The sequence below is a fragment of the Myotis yumanensis genome, unplaced genomic scaffold (assembly GCF_028538775.1).
Source record: "Myotis yumanensis isolate MYYU_CA2020_CCGP unplaced genomic scaffold, mMyoYum1.0.hap1 SCAF_3, whole genome shotgun sequence".
Lineage (NCBI taxonomy): Eukaryota > Metazoa > Chordata > Mammalia > Chiroptera > Vespertilionidae > Myotis > Myotis yumanensis.
This window is the reverse complement of record NW_027223754.1, coordinates 173,503,192-173,523,516: the sequence shown is the minus strand read 5'-3', so window position 1 is coordinate 173,523,516 and position 20,325 is coordinate 173,503,192. Positions and strand designations below refer to the sequence as shown.

At 39.6% G+C, this 20,325-nt stretch overlaps 1 protein-coding gene across 2 annotated transcripts in view; it reads right to left on the bottom strand.

The window, feature by feature from the left end:
* Positions 1–12,573, bottom strand: part of LOC139005587 (sucrase-isomaltase, intestinal-like) — a 174,710-nt gene extending 162,137 nt beyond the window's left edge. For both annotated transcript variants that reach the window (XM_070407808.1, XM_070407809.1), the window contains exon 1: positions 12,477–12,573. The gene's annotated coding sequence lies outside the window, so the exon portion shown is untranslated. The remainder of the gene's footprint in view (positions 1–12,476) is intronic.
* Between the last annotated feature and the right edge of the window lie 7,752 nt (positions 12,574–20,325).

Here is a 20,325-nt window from a genome sequence, read left to right as displayed (position 1 = left end):
GCAGCACAACAAATGGATCCCTGAGGACTTTGGGGGTTGGGTAATTGAGAGGCTGATAATGAGCTAACCAGGTCATTTCTGCTGTGGACCTAGCTGAGAGGCTGAGAAGTATACGCCTACAGGTCAGCTGGAAGGGTTGATGGGTTAGGAGGGATGGATGTTGGAATGAGGGCATGCCCTGGCGGAATGACCAGGACTATGAAAACGTGCCGCCTAAAAGGAGCAAAAACTTTTCAGCAAAAAATTGGCCATGCAGCAATATAAGCCTTCTAGATCAGATTCACTCTTTTTAGATCACCTGACTTTCTATTCATCTAATTTAAGTCATAACAAATTTACAAAACATCACGTAAGCAGAACAAGACCCATCTTCAGCCGTGTGCAGCCCACCGCTTCCGATTTAGCAGTCTCTGAGGATGTGTAACCTCGAGCAGCAATTATGCCTCCATCTTGCTCTGTATGGCACTTAATAAAAGCATCATGCCCAGTAAAAACATCCTTATTACTGTCCATCAGGACTATCGCATGAGCTGTTATTTATTGGTACATGAAAGTAGCTCTATTTGAAGTTGATGGTATCACAGAAAGGGACACAGAATAATTTTGAGAATTTGTAAGTATCAGTATTCTTCAATATTCCAAGCACTGCTTAATGCTTTTTAATAACTGAAGAGTTCATTGATAATCTTACTTCTTGGTGTAATTTTCCCCTATAATTCTGACATTTACTGAAAAGCAAGATTTAAGCTTCTGTAATCATAGATAATCTTTTAAGTCCTCTTCTAAGGTCATTTTAATATGTTTTTGAGATGTTGCAGCTAGTTGTTGAAAATACTTAAAGTCACAGGCAATATGTACAACAGATGGTAAATAAAGTAAAACAGTGAATAAGAAATAATTTTCCTTTGGCCTTGTAAATTTAACTCGTGAAAACTGAGAAAAATTGAACATCTATCTAAAAGCAATAAATTACCACTTCTCTGTCCACCATTAAATAAAAATATTAAAATAATTAAAATGGTTAATACTGTATGTCAACTATAACTTTAAAATAAATAAATAAAACAAATATAGTCAAAGTGTATTTGAGCTGAATTGTAAGGCCCACTCTCTAGAAAATAGTTCTGTCTATGAAACATAAAAACGTCCTTTTTTTTCTTTTGTTAATCCTCACCTGAGGATATTTCTTCCATTGATTTTTAGAGAAAATGGAAGGGAGAGGGGGAGGTGGGGGAGAAAGAAAGGGGGCGGGGGGGAGAGAGAGAGAGAACATGATGTGAGAGAGACACATCAATTGGTTGTCTCCTGTATGTGCCCCAATCAGGGTGGGAAATCAAACCTGCAACCCAGGTATGTGCCCTTGACCAGGAATCAAACCCACAACTCTTTGGTGTGTGGGCCTATGCTCTACCACTGAGCCACACCAGCCAGGGCATACCTAAGGATGAAATGAAAGTAAATACCCATTCTAAAAATAATTTTTAAATACTCAAATGGATAATTATCATGCAAAGTATTAGGCAGACATGAAAAAACATCTTTGAACACTTAAAAATATATAAACTAACATCACCAGATAACCAAACATTAACAGTAAGCTACTCTCTAAAATCCTAAGTGCATTCATTAAAATCTGTCTTCTAGCATTCTTTTTTTTTTAATATTTTAATAATTTTTATTTCTTAAAGTATTACAAAGAGTATTACATATGTCTCCTTTTTTCCCCCCCTTGACATTCTCCCGGCCCCTACCCCCCGCCCCCCCCCCGCCCCGTGTCTTGTGTCCATTGGTTAATCTTATATGCATGCATATAAGTCCTTCAGTTCTAGCATTCTTTAACAAGTATCATCACTCAATATGGCCACTTGCCTCCATGCCCATTTGCTTTCTGTAGTCTAATAACCGCTTCCTCTTCCTCCTACTATGGTAGAGTTGAGCTGCTGTGATGGAAGCCATATGGCCCACAAAGCCCAAAATATTTACTGTGTGGTTCTTTATAGGAAAAAATGCTGATCCTTACTCTAGGAGCATATATTAGGGCAAAATTTACTATTTGTCCCTTTTGGTGCATAGAATCCTAAAGAACAGGAACACTACTTTTACTTCTTTCATATAATCCATGGTATTTAATTATTGGACCAATAGCCTCTTTTTTTTTAGGACAAATGATGAAACCTCTAGGTACTTGGGAAATGACTACTGTCATCTGTCTGTGGCCAATATATTTTTCAATGTGTTCCCCATGAAATACCATAATGATCTGGGAGATGGGATGTATACCAGTGAATTTCAGCATTTTCTTACTGTGGGTTTCTTTTTTTCTTAAATAAAATCTCACTCTGGAATGCCAATGTACAGAACAGACAAGAACAATACTGTCTGCAGTTCCTTTGAAGGGAACCAAAGGTCTGCCACCCTAAAATATACTTCTCAGGATACTAATTTTAAGCTGGTTTTTAAGAAACAAAAAGACTAAGAAAGAACCTTTGACCCTCCCCTTGCCTGCCTAAAAGGATTCAGGTAGAAAGGCCTACTTCAGGGAGAAGATCTTAGCATATTCGCCTGAGCATTTTGAATGATGGGTGGCAGACAAAAAGGATCCAGCCTGTTCTGGATCCCCTGACCCCCTCCATTCCCTGTTGTTTCTGGGTGGCTTAGCAGGAATCTGTTTGAATTGCCTATTTCCCCTTTGAAATTCTGGACCCCTGCCCTCCTTCTCCTTTGTCCAGAACCTCAACTGTCCAATGCCTCTTTGGGCCTTAGTATAGCACCCTAAAATGTACATTTATAAAATAAATTCCAGACATTTTCTCCTGTTAATCTGCTTCTGTTGAATCTAATTATTAGCTCAGCTAGAATAACTGAGAAGTTGGGAGGAAGAAAGCTGTATATGTTTTTAGCCCCCACACCTCCATGGTTTGGCAGATAGAAATGAAAAAAAAAACAAAACAAAAAAAACTCCAGAAAGTCATGAATGTTAGAAAGCATTGCTTGCAATGGTCCAGAAAATTGCTAAGTTATTATGGGCAATAGAACTAAATCACAAACAGAGAAAATTAATCAATTACTTTCTTTTAATTCATTGTCTTCTAATAAACCTTTACAACGGAAATTGTCACATAAGGAGGCAGTATATTCTAAAGGGTATTCTCATGTAACTCAGTGTATTTCCCACTAACTAGGACATGACCATGAGGGCCGAAATAACCCAAATCATTCTGCCTGCATGAAACCTAATACCCAACAGGTCCCAGCATTTTGCAACTCAACTAGGCAATGTTTATTGATTATAAATATACTCTAGTCACCACCAAAGAAGATAGCCATGTTTGGTTTATTGCTTAAAGCAAACTTAATAAACTAAAATAGTCACAGAAATCCTCAAGGTTTGAGGAGAAGTAAAATGCTGGCTGATTATTGCAAAGGCAATCTTTCTATAAGTGAGCTCCTTGAAGCAATCACAAAAGTAATTATTTAGGAAACCTCCTTTTATCCTTCTTGATTTAAATTTAGAGATGAGAGTCATTGCATTTTGGAAACTGTTTTCTTTCTCTGCATCAAGCCATACAGAGTCCTACCCCATTACACCTTGTTTGATCAAGTGCCATGTACTCGGGATGTGTGGGTCTGTTACCAGAAAGGGGACCTGGCCCTGAGCAGGTCTGCCTAGGGCCAGCCAGTAGTGTGTGGGTTCCTGACTTCGTGCAGAAAAGATTTCACACTAGTCCGGCTGACTATGAGGGGACATTTATTAAAGCTGGGGACAGTGAAACAAAGGAGGGGCTTAGCAAAGAAGCAGCAACAGGAGAGCTTAGGCTGGGCTGCTTTGGATCTCTAGAAATGTTACAAGAAAGAAATGAGCTGAGGCCTGACTGCTTTGGCTCACTGGGAAGTCAGAGAAAAGGGGGCCTTGGAGACAAGGTCAGGGGATTCGCCCAGAAAGAGCTTCCGCTGCCCATTGCTCCCCTGGTTGCAAGTCTCATGGGTCCCTTGGAGTTTAGGAGATGCATGTCTGTGGGGAAGAAAAAGAAGGGAAAGGCATGGGGCTTGAGAGAGAGAGAGAGAGAGAGAGAGAGAGAGAGAGAGAGAGAGAGCACACATGCTGGGTTCTTTGTCTTGAGGGTTTTTTATCTCTCTCTTGTAGGAAGGAATCTCAGGGATGGTCTCAGGGGAAGGTTTCAGCAAAATATTCATTAGTTTTCCAGTTGTGCCCTTTCAAGGTCATGCTCTCCACTGATTGGTCAGCCCCAGGGTAGGGGGTCATTAGTCATTGCCACTGGTCCTGGTGTCGCCCACCTGGTTTTGCTGCTTTTCTGGGCCTGGAGCTAAAATACAACTGAGAACTAGATGTTATCTCTAGGGAGCTGACCTTCTGTCTTTGCTGCAAATTGCTGGGCCAGTTTGTTCAGCTGTCTGTTTCAGTTTCCCCATTCCACTCACCAAGGAGATTTCTTAACTTCTTAAGCAGGATTCTTATGTCTGTCTTGCTTTTTTCTGCAATGTTTGAGTGAAAGGATAATATTCAAAAGAAGTATTCAGTGTCCAAGGGGAAAAGAAATTTTTGTCTTATGCTCTAGTTACATAGAGTTGTCAGCCATGTCTGCTGGATTTTGCAAGACAACTCCCAGCCACAGAGCCTGTTTCCTATACCCAGTCTAGATCCCTGGATATTGGCTTGACATATATTGTGGTTGTAGGCTGCATGACATACTCTAAAGTCAGATGTGGATCTGAATCTAGACTCTGCCCATGGAGAAGTGAAGGGACCTCATGCTTCATGATCTTTATCTTGCTCGTGTGGAAGGGGGAGTTTATGGGAGAACTTTTTTCATGGGGTAGATAAGAGGATGTGATGAAACAGTGTATGTAAGCACTTTGGATGACCCAGGAAAGGTAGACAAAGAGAAGGAGGTAAGCATCTTCTCCTAGACTCTCCTACCCCATTTGCCCTCTGAATGCCACGCCTGGCAATCTGTTAGGGCTCTGGCTCTGTCCTACAGTTTGCCTGCCAACCTGGCCATTCACATCTCAAAGCAGAGCTGCTGATCACACTGAGTCAGAAAAAGGTCAAGACCCGTTGTGGAGAAAAGCAATTTAGAAGAACAAATAAATACCAGAATGGGTTTACTCGACATTCTGGGACTTCTGTGAGGTAGAATCTCAAGTAAAAGAATCATTGAGACACTATAAAAATAATGAGATCCTAGAGGGCAAAAGTCAGAGAGTCCTCATCATCGGAAAAAGCAAAACGGGCAACAGAGGAGGAGAAACAGCAAGTTGTTAATTCAGGGGATGAAAGGAAGCTTTAGGAACTCCACTATGCTTAGAGTAAAAGGTGAACATGCCGTCCTGCCCTTCGGAACTGGGTTGCTTCCACAGCACGGGGAAATGCCCTCTTCACATGCATGGTAGCAGGCAGCACTTACTCCAATTTAATCAGTAAGTACTGTAAGCTCTTTGAGAGTGGGAGTCACATGTTCCCTCCCTCCTCCTTCGCTCTCCACTTCCTGAACTTGTTACACTGCTGAACACTCAGAATAAAAGATACTTATCCAGTTGAACATGAAGTTCTTTAAATTCAGACATGAATCATGTCCCGCTGTGGATTTTGTACACAGGTAATAATGCCTATTAATCCTGAGATTTAGAAAACTAGCAAAGTCAGGATGGGTATAAGATCTGAAATGTGAAGTGGAGGGAATACACCAGGGAAGAGGATGTGTTTCAATCAGACAGGTACAAGTCCAAATGTCTTCTTGTAGTAGAAGAGCAGAAGTCAAGCACAGAAATGTCTTTCCGGGGCTATTTTTTTTTAAATTGAGAGATAATCAACATATATTAACTTCAAGCGTACAACACCAGGATTTGTTATTTGTATATACTGTGAAATGATCGCCATAATAAGTCTAGTTAACATCCGCCAGCATACACGCTCCCCGCCACCACCCTGTGGTGCTTCCAATGCTATTTTGACCCTTACACAGATCCAAGTTCAACAATACCCAGTGCCAGCTCCACAGCCATCTCAGCAATGCTGATTCTGGGACCATGTGGTTCTAGTTTGTTGTTCTGATACTTGAGGAAGAGTGTCAAAATTCTCAATCACACCCTTATGCAAAGTGGAAGACAAGCAGAGTAGAACCCTTCCTTTACCCCACAGACCAGATCATTTTCCCCAAGAAGTTGATATACCGACTCCTCTTTAGAATAGCTTTTTTAAAATCTCATTAATAACGGCAATTTAGGCTTCCTCATAACTTCTTTTTTATCTGCCTTTTTCTCACCTTTCTAGACCAGTGGTTCTCAACTCTGGCTGCATATTCGCATCGCCTGGGGGGCTTTTAAGAAATACCAACATCAGGGCCACCCCTGGAGATGGTCTGAGTTAATTATTGGTCTAAGATAGGGCCTAAGCTTCAGAATATTTTAAAGCTTCCTACATTATTCTTATATGTGACTAAGGATTGAGGGAATACAGCTCTAGTCAATCTCATTGGTACCTAGAGCTTCAATGATTATTTGTATTAACCCCCAAAACTGAGGTCCTCAGCCCCACCTTGCCTCTAAGCCCCAATCTATATTTGGCATCTCTTGCCCTTCTGGACCACAAGGTCCACGAGGATAAGAATCATGATGGATTCCTGCTTGCCTGTTTTATCCCAATGCCTGGCACATGGAAGATGCTTATTTAATATTTTCTGGTTAATTCATTTAACCTGTTGACCATCTTGTAGAATCAAGGAAGTTAACGTCTCCTGGGGAAAAAACAAAACTCACTTTTAGCTATAACAACATCCTTCATTGACAAGAGGGTGAGACAACCCAAAGGATCCAGGACACAAATGTATCTAAAACTAATCCAGAATCTGCAGCCAGGGTAAATCTTTTCTCTCTCTTCCATATATTCAAAACCAAGATAATAAAGGCATTTCTCTAGTTGTATTCCAAATGTTTTATATATATATATATATATATATATATATATATATAAAATTGATTTCAGAGAGGAAGGGAGAGGGAGAGAGAGAGATAAGAAATATCAATGATGAGAGAGAATCATTGCTTGGCTGTCTCCTGCACATCCCCCACTGGGGATCAAGCACACAACCCAGGCATGTGCCCTTGATCAGAATCAAACCAGGGACCCTTCAGTCCACAGGCTGATGCTCTAACCACAGAGCCAAACCAGCTAGGGCCAAATATGTTTTAAAGGCAAATCACCCCATTTATACAAAATTGCTTTGAACTACTTAGGAAAGCAGTGCCATGTCATATTCATTGAAAACTTCGATTCTACTTCAAGATTATTTGTAAAGAAAATGAGTTGCTCAACCTAGTTAGATTTTTAAGATGAGCTATGTCTAAAAAGTTAAAGTTCAACCCATGGTCATTTGGTTTTCAAAACTACCCAGTCAAGGAAAGAAATGCAACTGAAGATTTTTTATGCATGCAACATCTCCTTATCACTTTACCACATGCATCTTTTTTTGTTGTTGTAGTTGTTGCTATTAATCCTCACCTGAGGATATTTTTTCCATTGCTTTTCAGAAGGTGGGGAGGGAGAGGGAAAGACGAAGACTGGGAGGGAGGGGGGATGGCAGAGAGAGAGAGAGAGAAACATCGATGTGAGAGAGACCCATAGATTGGTTCCCTTCCAAACTGGTCCCAAATGGGGGTTGAGGATTGAACCATAACCTTTCAGTGTGCAGGCCAATGCTCTAACTTCTTAGCAACACTGGCCAGGGCATGTGCCTCTTTTTTAACTACAATTTTCATCTGTTCACAAAATCTTCAAGTTAAAGCCACTTGCAGGATGTGCACAGAAATGAAAAACAATGGCAGAGTGATCTGGACATTTTGTATTAATCTCCTACTTCCTCAGAGAAAGGGAGCAGGCCCCTTCATAGCCACTTCCTCCTGAGAAAACATTTTAAGCACTTACCGTATCATAATAAGGCAGCCCTACTTGGCCACAGGGAAAAAGGCCCAGCATCAATAATTACTGTGGAGTGCGCTGGGTAATTACAGGACTCCTGTACTTTCACCAGAATAGAACTTCTAATTTTGTCAAAAGCCTAACTTTATAAAATCAGAAATGGTTACCAAAGAAATTACACCAAGTGGTAAAACCTTAGGCTGTTGAAATGTAAAAGAGCTACAAAGAATTTTTTGCAACGGAAAAATAGCCTTGAGACGCTGGTACTCTGTGGCTGCATTGGGTACTCTTAGCTCAGTGGTTCTCAACCTTCCTAATGCCGTGACCCTTTAATATAGTTCCTCATGTTGTGGTGACCCCCAACCATAAAATTATCTTCGTTGCTACTTCATAACTGTAATTTTGCTACTGTTATGAATCATAATGTAAATATCTGATATGCTATATGTGTTTTCCGATGGTCGCGACCCACAGGTTGAGAACCCCTGTTTAGCAGGTCAGCACCACTCAGTCCCACGGCAAGCCAATTTCCTTCATGCATTGCACATCAAGTTGTTGAAGAACACATCTGAAACCCTAGCTGGCTTTATTTCTTTGTTTTAAAAAATGACCAAGGTGTTATTAATCGTAAAATCCTATCTTTTGTTTGTTTCATTTTTTTTCTCTCTGACTCTATGTTATGCTCTATTAGTCAAGCAGAAAAAAAAAAAGACAAAAACAAAACAGAAATCTTTAGGTAGCTAAAGCAGTCAACTCATTAAAAAATGAACCCAACAATGTAAATGAAAATTCGAGCTTCCTTACACAGCCCAACAATGTCACACTTGATAGAAATGTCACTGGTGTCATTGCTCCTTGGCTTAAATTGGCAAAACATTTGCAGCTAATGAAAGGAAGAAAATGTTGTTCAACAATAATGCCACTTATTAAATACCTATGATGTACCAAGCACTGTGCTAGATTGTTTACATATATTATTTGTTATCAAAGCCACAATCACAGAATTAGGTTCTGTTTTTGTAAATTTCAGAGGAAGTAACTGAAACTTGGAAATAAAGTCGATTCCTCTAGTCCAGCAGTTCTCAACCTGTGGGTCGCAAACAATGAAAACACATCCTGCATATCAGATATTTACATTATGATTCATAACAGTAGCAAAATTAAAGTTATGAAGTAGTTATAATTTTATGGTTGGGGGTCACCACAACATGAGGAACTGTATTAAAGGGTCGCGGCATTAGGAAGGTTGAGAACCACTGCTAGTCCCTCGTTTCTCAAGGGGGTGGGTCACAGATCAGCAGCATTGGTATTTTTAGGAGCTTATTAGAAATGTGAAATTTTGAGCCCCACCACAGAACTACTGAGTCAGAATCTGCATTTTTACAAGGGCCCCGGGTATACCTTAAATGTTAAGGCCTATTCTACCTCAAACACCTGGGGAGTGACTGAGACAAAAACCTAACCCAGGTATGTGTGTCTACACTGCCCCTCTAGTACCATCTTCATGGTGCCAGCCTTCCTGCTCTCCACCCTCCGACTAGAAGCTGCTTCTTGGAAGCGAGCAAAGGTACCTGGTAGGCTTCCATCAGCTCCCAGGGGCTTTAAGCACTTGGCCCCCAGTTAAGTGGACTTTCCATCTCTGCGCACCCTCACTTCCGGTGCTCAGACTCATGATTCCCTCTGGGAAAGTACAGAGGAGCTTTCATATCCCATTTCCTGTTGCTCAGAATCAGCTGATGAGGACGGATGAGCATCCTCCCAGCACCTCCGAAAGCCTGAGAGAAACAGGGTGGCTCACCACTTTTAGATTTTTAGTTTGGTTCTTTTTCAGTTTTGTTTTCCTTGTCACCATGGTTCAGTGGGAACTGAATCACTGTACATGCAAATGGCTGTGATTGCTTAGGAAATGTAAATAAAGCGCTATCATCACTCAAACCAAGGGGTGGAAAGTTTCACAAGGAGAAACCTTTTATTTGCATAAAAATTTTCATTTCTTTATTCTATGAGCATAACTTATTAAACCTTACAGTAACCGTCACTGAATTTGATTAGTTGTGAAAATAGCAAAACCTGGAGAAATAAGAAGCTTAACTGGCATAATTGCCGATCACACAGGTTTAAACATCTGAGAGTCATCTATAGTATAACACTGGGACGTGCTCACTCCCTGCTCTACCTTCTTCTCTCAAAACAGAACAATTCCTTATCCAAGAGGGATGTATTGAAGCATGCCCACCACGAAGAAACCAAATTGAATACAAATAAGGGACTTTTCTTTCTTAAAGCAATCTTAGCAAAAATGAAAGTAAAGCTACCTTGTCTGGGTATTTGGAGCAAAGAAAATGTAGTCGATTAGGAGAAAAGAGTCAGTGATTCAAAAAATAAGCATATACTGGGAAAATAAAACTTTCCTATCCAGTTATTCATACAATTTTAGGGACCAATCTGAGGATAACCCATTTAACAAATGGATTAAATAAAAATTTGTGGGGGTGTTATCCAATATGGAACAGGTTGGTATAATTACATAAGATTTATGGCTCAAAAGATAGAAGAAGGTGTGGTTGAGAACCTGGGAATACTGAACGGGACATGGGAAATGTAATATAAGGTCCTACACTTATCTGAAATACAGTGATCTTCCAATGATATTTTCTTTTCCAACCTCTTTGCACAGAAATGTAAAGATTTAGGGAATCCATTATGATTCCCTAAATCCCACTGCCAGATGATGACTACAACTTCAAGGCTGGAGTTAGGACCACTTCTCCTAAATTATACCAGTCAGCTGCCTGCATGGGACCTGGAATGCAAGGCTGGTCAATGATTCAGAAGAATTGGACTCTGAATGTAAAAATGTTTTAGAAACCCAATTTATTTCACTATGTGTTCCTTTTTATGTATACACAGAGTAATATATGACCCCCCCCCAAAAAAAAGGTCTAAATAAGCGTAGAATATTTACTTTCAATTAGTACAAAGTACACATTCTAATAAATAAGGTGTGTTATGGTTTAATGGGCATTGTTCTTTTTTTCTTAATGATACATGTTACAATTCATGGCATTTTAATTTTGATGAAACGTGGTAAAAGGAGGCTCTATCTTGCAGAATTGTGCTGAGGATGAAATAGACGATATGAAAGGCCAAGCACAGTATGTGGAGTGTTAAACAAATATTAGTTATCAGTGACTTTTTTAAATGAAAATTATATAAATTGAAGGACTGCTTAACAAATGTGTATCCCATTGCACTCTTATAATTCATGTAAATTACTGAGACCTCTTTAATTAGTTTGACTATTGTGGTACTTGAATTAATTTGACTATTGTGGTTCTTTAATTAATTTGACTATTGTGGTAAAAATCTGTCCTTAATTCTTTGGAACTCCTCACTTCAAATGTTGGCTTACTTAGTGACTGGCTTCTTTGAATGAAATGTGGCAGAAGTGACTGTCTGTGACTTGCAAGCTAAATAGCAAAAGGCATTGTGGTGCTCTCTTGCTCTCTCTCTTTTGGTTCACTTGCTCCTGGAAGCCTGCTACCATGTCATGAGAACATGCTAGCAATCCCAGAGAGGGGTCCAGGTGTGAGGAACTGGGGCTTCCTGCCCATAGTCATGTGATTGAGCCATTTTAGAAGTAAATCCACTAAGCCCAGCCAAGCTTCAGAAGACTGTAGTGCTGGCCAATGTCTTCACTGTAACCTCGTGAGAGCTGCTGAGTCAGACCACCCAGAGATGCCTCTTCCAGACTCATGATTCTTAGAAACTGCCTGTTGTAATAAATGTTTGGAGATAATGTGTTTTACAGCAATAAATAGCAAATGCGATTATTTTATTCCCTTTATATCAAAACTGGAGGAGGAAAAGTTTCTGGCATCCTTAAATTTACATTTCTGTGCAAAGAGGTTGACTACATTTTCTAGATATATTGTATTCATGAAAATGAGTATTACTGCTAAATCTTTTACTCAAGAAAATATACTATACATCTTGTGAGTCTCACTTTTCCATTTTACATAGAAGCCTAAATCTTCCTGCTTCTTTCATTATAAAATAATCTCTCTTCCATTGCTGATATTTCAGACAACATTTACTATAAGATCTGCATTTCATAAAGTAATAAATGCCATCAATCCTTTCCAAAATCTCAAACTGCCCTTCAAAACATTCATTCAGTTCCTTTATTAATTTCGTAATCTTGGCTTTGAACATTTCTGGGTTTTCTACCTTTCCAACAAATTCTTCCAAGGTGGGGAGGGAGCCACTGCTGACCCTCTAATCTCTCTCTTCCCCTCTCCAGCCAAAGCCAGTATTAGGCTTCCCTGAGTATGTGACTGCATCCCTAGGACTCACACCCTCATCATATTTAAGCCAAGAAAACACAACAGTGACAGTGATAGCAACAATAAAACGGTGGTAACCAGAGCACTCACTGCCTCTACTTCTGAAAAAACACTCCATCTGTGGGTATTGAACAAATAGGGTAGAGAGGGAGACAATGTCTCCTGCACCTTTGTCAGGTGGATTTGTCACTCACGTTTGTCGCTCCTCCTCCTCCTCCTCGCTGTCTATCACCTGGTGGGTATCAACTCAGAGGTCAGATCTTCAGCCAAAATCTTGAAGTCAAATCAACACCCAAGTGGCAAAAACTGCAATGCACAGTGTTGGCTGGCTTGCTGGAAACTGAAGGAGAGTTTGAAGCCTTAGTCAATTGTAAAGTGAGAACAGGAAAATATGTATTAATATATTTCATAACTAGGCTGTTAGGTAACACAGGGACCTAGGAGCATCTAGATTGTATATTAGAAAACTGTAGCCCAGAGAGGTCTAATGACTCACCCAATGTCACAAGCTGCTTAGAGGAGACCTACCTTAAAGACACAACTCTCTGATTCCTGACCCAGTGCGCTTCCTACAGCGTAGCTGTATCACACAGTTTTGATAGACCTATTTTATTGATTTTGGTATGCTTCTTTTATTTTATTAAAAGAACAATAGACTCATGTGGAAGACAATTTTAAAAATAAATATGTGATCCCATTAATATAAAATTTTAAAACATATATGTTAAGGTTTCTTAAGCAATGAACCTATAAAAATATGGATAGGGAAAATTCATACCAACCTCAGGATGCTGGTAGTTTTGGAAAATGGAATCACAAAGGGGTTAAACAAAAGTTTCAATTGCTTCATCAACAAAATATATGTTCAGGAAAAGAAAAGATTTGCAGAAAACATGGCCCCCAAAACTCTTTCTATCTTTGAGGAGTTCACTTTCTTTATAAGGTTCTCTATGCATCTCTGTGTATTTTAAATGTTTCTTGATTAAAACAAATGTTAAGTGATATACCATAAAAGAATGTGTCCCTCCTACCCTAGACCTCACTGCCCTCCTCAAATGTAATCTTGAATTAAGTTTGCCATATATTCTTTCAGAAGTTTTCCTTACATGTATAAATTCCCTTGAAAGTATGCAAATGAAATAATAAATATATACAGTTCCTCATTTTGCTTTTTTCATGTAAACAGTACATCTTGCAGATTTCTCCATTTGTAACCTCATCTTTTTAATTGCTTCAAATTATGCAACACTCTGTCTAGCACAAGCAAGAAAAGCTACAAAGGAAATAAATTATATGAGGCCTGTTCTGTTCACTTTACAAATTGAAATGTTATATTAACACAAATGGGTGCCATGACAACCCTTGCTGGTTAGGCATGAAATAGGGACAAACTATTGCATTCTGAAGAGATATGGATATTCAAGACACTTTTATTTGTACTAATTTTTTGTTATTTTTAAGGATCTGGTTTACTTAACCTAAGTCATCAATCCTGTGGGCCTAGAGTTGCTCATAAAATTCTTTTAATGTCAATGGGACTAGCAATAATGGGCCTCTTTCATTTCTGATATTATTATTTGTGTTTTCTTTCTTTTTTTCCTTCGTTAGCCTGGCTACAGGTTTATAGGTTATTTTTAAAGGAAAAACAATCATAACATTTGTAATATGTTGCTACTTTCATTCAGCTATTTTACTACAAAAGTCTCCCTTTCAAGATGAAATATGAACTTTTAAGTAATTTTGAGTTTCTATGTCAATAATTAATAAAAATTATAGGTGGGGAAAAGTATAATTAACAGAAATTTGCTTTTTTTCATTTTTACAAGACAATTATATCCCTCAGTATTGCTGTTGAAGAGAACACATATACATTAAAATATCTCTCATGATATGATAGAAAAGGTATCAAATGTCTGCAACAACTGTATTACTTGAGGGTTTATTATCATTTAAACATGCTTACAAATGAGATCTAGCAGCAATTCCAAAATTAGAAAGTATGTATTTGAATAACAGCTTTTAGTCAAACATGAAGAGCATAATTGCGTGGCCTGAGTCAAGGACAGACCAGTGGAAAGCATTAGTGGACTTTCCAAAATGTTTACCGAGGCTGATGAAAGCTTAACAAATGCCTTCTGGCATTGAATTCCTGGCACCTTATATAAACACATTTCTATCACTCATACTGTATGCAGTTAGTTTGTATGGCTCTTGCCATCAAGAGAGAGCACACTGAGCAAAGCTGGCTGGAATTATAAGTACCTTTATTGTTTATGAGAAATCTGGAGGTTGTTGGTTCTGGAGGCAATTCCATGGCTTAAGGGAACACTGGCTCTTTCTCTCTTCCTGCTCTATTTCTTTCATTTGTTGGCTGTTGCCCTGTGAGGGCAAATGGCTACTTAACATAGCAAGAAAGTGTCCTCAAAGGAAAGCATCCCAGGCAGGTGGGACAAGGCCAGGGCGAGAGGGCTTGTCCTTGTACAGCTTATGCCTTTATCGGGAACAAGAGGAGGGAAATCATTATCAGAAGCACGTAGTAGGCTTCTTCTGACTGAGTACTGTCTAAAACAGGATCACACGCCCTCACCTCAAATAGTCACTGGCAAAGAGGCATGGGACTGCCATATTACCACTCAAACAAGATTCAACTCTTAGTGCTGTTGGGTGAGTAACCAACAGCGTGTGCCATATTTGCTCTTGTTAAAACTATAATTTAAAAAGTAGAGTTCCACCATAAAGCTCTCCACTAAGTACATAACCATTAGTGATTAATCTCTGAAAAATTCTACATCTAATAAAATCCTTGGGTTGCTTAAATGATGAACATTCATGTTAATGGACTCCAAGTATAAGAGTAAATGGTACAGCTTGGGCTGGTGCAGTGGTCGGCAAACTCATTAGTCAACAGAGCCAAATATCAACAGTACAACGATTGAAATTTCTTTTGAGAGCCAAATTTTTTAAACTTAAACTATATAGGTAGGTACATTGTTATTAACCTAATGAGGGTACTCCTAAGCTGGCCTTTGCTGAAAACATTCTCAATCTGATTGAGGTACGTTTGCTGAGGTCGACCCCTTCCAACTCTCCCATCCACACTCGCCTTGTATACTTGTTTTGTCTAGCAGCTCCTTTCGTTCATCCTCTCTATATGTCCAAACCATCTCAACATACCTTTCTCAATCCTCGACACTACATCTTCTTTCACTCCACAACGTTCCCTAAAATTAACTTAATAAGCTTTACTTAAAGTTTTAAGTCAACTTCGCACTGTATGTGCACACCCGCACGTGGTATTTTGTGGAAGAGCCACACTCAAGGGGCCAAAGAGCCGCATGTGGCTCACGAGCCACGGTTTGCCGACCAATGGGCTGGTACATCTCAGTTGGTTGAGTGCCGCCCTGTGCACCAAAAGGTCATCAGTTTGATCCCAGGTCACCAGTTGGATTTCCAGTCAGGTCACATACCCAGATTATGGGTTTGCTCCCAAGTCAGGGTGCATAAGGGAGGCAGCCAATCAATGTTTCTCTCACACATTGATGTTTCTCTCTCTCTCACTCTCCCTCCCTCCACCTTCCTCTCTCTCTAAAATCAATAACATATTTTTTATAAAAAGAGTAAATGGTACAGGATTCATCATTTCTACAAGATGCCTAGAAAAAAAAATCCAATCATCCAATAAATGTACCAAGTACCAAAATAATAAGAAACTGATCATGTGAATCTCAAAAATGAGTCTTGCTACACAAACAAGTAAATACTTAGGTAGTCAAGTTTTACCATTGAGAAGGCAAGCCTTGATTCAAACAATTTTTTTGAACAGGATAATCAGAGATGAGTAGAAAACTAGTATTTTCAGCACCTACTAACACTAGTAACTGTGATTGGCTCTTAGCATGCAGTGCTCTTTTAATCCTCACCATAAACCACTGAAATAGGATTATCTCTTACATAGAGAAGAAACCTAAGTCTCAGAAACCTGAAGTAACTTATTCAAAGTCATCAGTAACAAGGAAGTAATGATTCAAACCTACTGTCCTACCCTGATCACATACACAAAGGATGTTAGATAGACCAGTGTTTCTTGCGTTTGTCTAGACAGAATGGCAAAGGTCTTTGTATTCGAGTTTGTTAACAAATCCAAAATTCTATGATTGCTCCATCAAAGAATAAAACCACTTTCACCAGACTTTTAAATAAAGAAATGAGCTAACTGGCTTAAATAAGGCCAAAGCTGAGTCTGTTAACCTACCCAGCAAGCAATCAAACACACGGGAGAAAGCCTGCAATGTTTTACAATTCTGAAGGGAATTGTATCAAATGAAACGTCACTGTCATTTGCTCCTGGACATGATAGCACATGAACACTGAACACCAACACAAACATGACTCAAGCTCCATTTAACTAAAAGAAGCTGGGAAGTACCTGGTGACTACAATAGCACAGGTGTGGTCCGCTAGGACATTCTCCAAAAGGTCAGGCAGCAGCGGAGGCCATAGTGGAAGTTGTTTCAATACTGAAATTTGGGAGGCTTGAATCCTCAACTTGTTTCAACAGTTCACTGGACAAGGTCTCTTGTTGTTTCTGGGCTCGGTGTTTCTATCTGTGAACCTACAGGGTTGAAGAGATGGTCTCTAAAGAAACTCTCTGATCCCAATTCTCTGTAATTCTCCGATGTCAACATGTGCAGTTGGGCAACAGAGGCTTCTCCCTCCAGTGCACGAAACCCCATTCGGACGCTGTTTTCAAACAGCAGGCAAGAGTGCTTTTTTCTCATTCTCCAATTCAATATTGTTCTATAAAGGGAATCAACCTGAACTTTAAAACTAGGTAGAGAAAAAAACTAATCAATACTAATATATTACTTATAATTTATAGCAGCATTGTGGTAGAGTCGTTTTATACCTCTATTTTAAACCCATGATTCTATTGAAATATTGAATTGTTCTGGAAAAGGTTTTAGTTTTTCAATAAAAAAGTTTCTGCTATAAACAAAGGAATTTTTGGTGATGAGAGGCTCTGCGTCAGTGCTGGCTGCCATGGAGACCAGAGGACAAAAATATCACATACAATCTAAAGCAACAACTGGTAATCCCTGTTGGGAAGAATATTGTTCTTTTCTCTATAAGAAGTGATGCAGCGGTGGGGAAAGGGAGGCAGGGCTCATAAAGGTGCTGCACACAGGTCCCTGTGGGAGTCCCAGGGTATGAGTATGGAGGGTTGTGTCTGTCTTCCCAGTTATTTGCAATCACCAAGCAAATAAAAGTTGACGATTCCAGAAGGAAGCTGCATCCATCACTGGGGAAAGCAGAGAGGCGCCCTTTGGTACTGCACTGACCTCATTACAGAAATAATTGGTCCTTGGAATTTAAAAGAATGAAGGAGGAGGACATTCGTTTCAGACAACCAAGTTCCCCACGTTCCAGGTGCCACGCAACCCAGGTCTTCTCCCCAGTTCTCCCTGCATTAGTTTCCCCCCTTCTGTGAAACCCAAAGGGGAATAAAGTTCTGAGTTTCCTCTCCCCTCCAGATATAGCAATAGACCCAGTGGCTTCAGTGGAAGATGTTGACAGTTTTCCAAACTCAACACAAGAGGGAAAGAGGAAAGAGCAGGAACGGACTCATGTGTATCCCCCATGAGACAGTACTCGGGATCACACCTTCCTATCATCATTGGCTTTTAACCTCGACATGGAAATCCCACGTCCTGCAGCTCAGTGATAGGTCTGTTATGACTTAGTAGCTCTTAAATGATTATCCAATATCAAAACAAATTAAAAATCTCAGAAATAGACTATAGTTCATGACCACGAGTAGTTCATTAATGAATATGCACCAGTATTGTTTTCTGTCAGCAAGATTTCAAATAATAAGCTAAGCAGATTAAAGGAATATATATTCAGCCTCATCTTAATTACTTTTGGATGGGAGACTCAATTAAATGACCAATTTCTATCTATTTTCCAGTTACACCTACTTAGTGGGTTATTTCTCCACCGGGTTCCGTCTGTTTTCCAGTCACTGGTAAGTAATAGAAAGTTCAAATTGGCAACATAGTCTCACTGCATTTACAAAATGCTCTAATCCCAGATAAGGATCGAAACACCAAACTAGTTTTGAAATTAATATCTCTTTCTCAGCCCAGGTTGCTGGCCATGATTTCTGACCCATGGCCATGGTTATGGTTGCTGCTGAGGAAGGGAGAAAGAGTAGCAAGAAAGTTCTTAAGTCATTTAAAATGTAAGGCGGCTTGGTTTTCCAAAAATCTGAGCATCCTGTTTAATGCTAATTCTTACTCTCTGGGAAAATTGTCCAACTGAAAATCCTGGAAAGCTGTTGATGAATTCCAGACTTGCTTCCCACCTACCAGTCCTCAGTTTCCCGCAGTTCACTCCATGGAACTCTCCCTGCTGGAGTTCCATTGCCCACCCTTCACCCTCACAGTCCGGGAGAGCAGTAACTCTTTGCTTGGCCTCCAAAGAGGCCTTCTCTCTTGCCCATGAGAATCCCCAGGCACACAACATTTAAGGAGCTCTAATAAAAAGGCGGGAAGGTCACACACACTGAAGTCCCCCTTTCTACTTGATTTGCAGGATGGACATTCTCTACCCCCAGTGCAGTTCTCTCCAAAGAAATCTTCAAATCTCCCCTAAATCCATCATGCCAACCATTTAATTTGCTTTCAAGTAATCTATTACGTTTCTAGACATCTACTTGAAATTTTTGCACCATAGTCTATATTCTAAATAACTTTTGGACTCTGATATGTATCATTTCTCTAAAATTTTTTTTAATATATATTTTTATTGATCTCAGAGAGGATGGGAGAGGGAGAGAGAGACAGAAACATCAATGACTAGAGGCCCGATGCACAAAATTTGTGCAAGGGCCTTGGCCCCGGCCCCCACCCACCGCCACCACAGCCAGGGGCCTCTGCCGCCTCTGTTTCAGCCCCCACCCACTGCGGCTTTGACAAGAAGGAAGGACAGAAAGAAGGACGCCCGGAAGGAAGGACACCCGGAAGGACATCCGGAAGGACATAGGTCTAATCAGCATATTATGCTTTTATTATTACAGATGAGAGAGAATCATCCATCGGCTGCCTCCTGCATGCCCCTACTGGGGATCGAGCCCACAACCCGGGCATGTACCCTGACCAGGAATCAAACTGTGAGCTCCTGGTTCATAGGTCAATGTTCAACCACTGAGCCACCATGGCCAGGCTGTATCATATCTTAATACTACATTTGAAACTTCTATTTTAACATGTTACAGTTTTTAAGTTTTTATTACAAAAGTACTATGCATTCACTATAATAAAAGTCCAAATATGTATAAGGTAATTTTCCATCATCTTTGGCCTCTAGCCTCATGCCACCACCAACCCCAATTTCCATCTCCGTGGAGAAACTAATAATGATCAGCTTGATGGTTCTCCTTCCTCACATTTCTTTATGTTTTTTGTATGTTAAAAATAATAACAACTTTGTTATTTTTTCCAGTCTAGGTTTTGTCTTGAGTTTGTTTGTGGAATCTTTTGCCTCCAAAAATATTTGTTTTATGTAATCAGATATCTCCATATTTTTCCTTAGGGTTTTCCTTATAGTCTCTTGCAAACAGAGATGTTGCCAATAATTTTGAAAGCCAAGAACTTACTCTACAAAAAAAGAAAAGAACTAAAATAGTATTGTCAGTTACTTTTTCAAATCATCTATAATATCTAAAAATGAGAATTCTTTCTATATTAATTTGACCAGAAATACAACATTAAGATTGTTTCTAAATTGTAAACTACAATGGAAATTGCCTTTACACACAAGGATATCATTACTTCTGTATAAAAATATTTTCCTGCCTAGAAGCTGGGAATGGACTCAAAAGATAACCTTGGAGAATCGTCCATAGGTCATTGGTAATAGTGCATAAGTAAAGAGAAAGCTACAGAAATCAGATAGTACAGCACATATACCAGGAGCTGAGTGAGTGTTAGCTGTTAAAACCTCTCCTGGCCCATGGCTTATTAATAAGGACCACAGAAAATT